The 788-nt window shown below is 48.0% G+C and overlaps 1 non-coding gene across 1 annotated transcript; it reads left to right on the top strand.

Moving 5' to 3' along the window:
• Nucleotides 1-376: 376 nt before the first annotated feature.
• On the top strand, nucleotides 377-477 carry LOC129116262 (U6 spliceosomal RNA). Its single transcript, XR_008533471.1, has one exon. It is a non-coding gene; the product is annotated as a U6 spliceosomal RNA (small nuclear RNA).
• Nucleotides 478-788: the final 311 nt, after the last annotated feature.

Raw genomic sequence — 788 nt, 5'->3', positions numbered from 1 at the left:
GTCTCTGTGTGTCCTCAGAGTGGAATGCAGGCGGAGCCGTGAGTAGATCCTTTTGTTCTCGCGTCTGCAGCTCACCAATCCTGGCCGACTGACGTCAAGGTTTTGCTGAATGGAGTTCCCAGCAGCCTTGTGGGTTCCTGGGCAGAGCAGACGGGACCTGAAGTGGGTCAGAATGGGTCAGACCAGGTTCTGGAGCCAGAGAAGGTTCAGGGTTCACAGCACAGCAGCCAGACCTCCTAGTACTTGTGTTTTCTGCCCAGATAGATGGATTTTAACCCTGTTTTCGGCTCCCTCACATGCCCCACATACTGTACTACCATCATGAAGGCTTGGCCCGGGTCAGACCCCATAAATACCCCCAGGAACATTGGTGTTGTGTAATTTCGATTGCACATATACTAAAGTGGAACAGTACAGAGATTGGCATGGCCCCTGCGCCAGGATGACACGCAAATTCGTGAAGCGTTCCGTATTTATGATTTCGGGATTATTTATGATTATGTTTATGATTCTTCATGATTTTATGATTCTTCACATTTAGGGTGAGCAACGCCTGCAACTACTAATCAAGTACGTGCAACCGTGACGACCTCCTTATCCAGTCAGGATCAGTTTAAATCTTCATCGCCTCTTTTTCTCCTTTTCTTAGTAGGGTGTCTAGAAACACGTCTGTTGTCTTCATTTGTCTCGAGGAGACTTTCCGTCCATCAAATGTGACGTTAACGGTCATTAAAGTCCGGAGGACGGTCCGCTGTAACGTCTCTGATTCTCCTCGTTCACTTTAAACA

Source organism: Anoplopoma fimbria, unplaced genomic scaffold, assembly GCF_027596085.1.
Source record: "Anoplopoma fimbria isolate UVic2021 breed Golden Eagle Sablefish unplaced genomic scaffold, Afim_UVic_2022 Un_contig_2523_pilon_pilon, whole genome shotgun sequence".
Lineage (NCBI taxonomy): Eukaryota > Metazoa > Chordata > Actinopteri > Perciformes > Anoplopomatidae > Anoplopoma > Anoplopoma fimbria.
The sequence above is the reverse complement of the archived record's forward strand: the minus strand, read 5'-3'. Positions and strand labels throughout refer to the sequence as shown.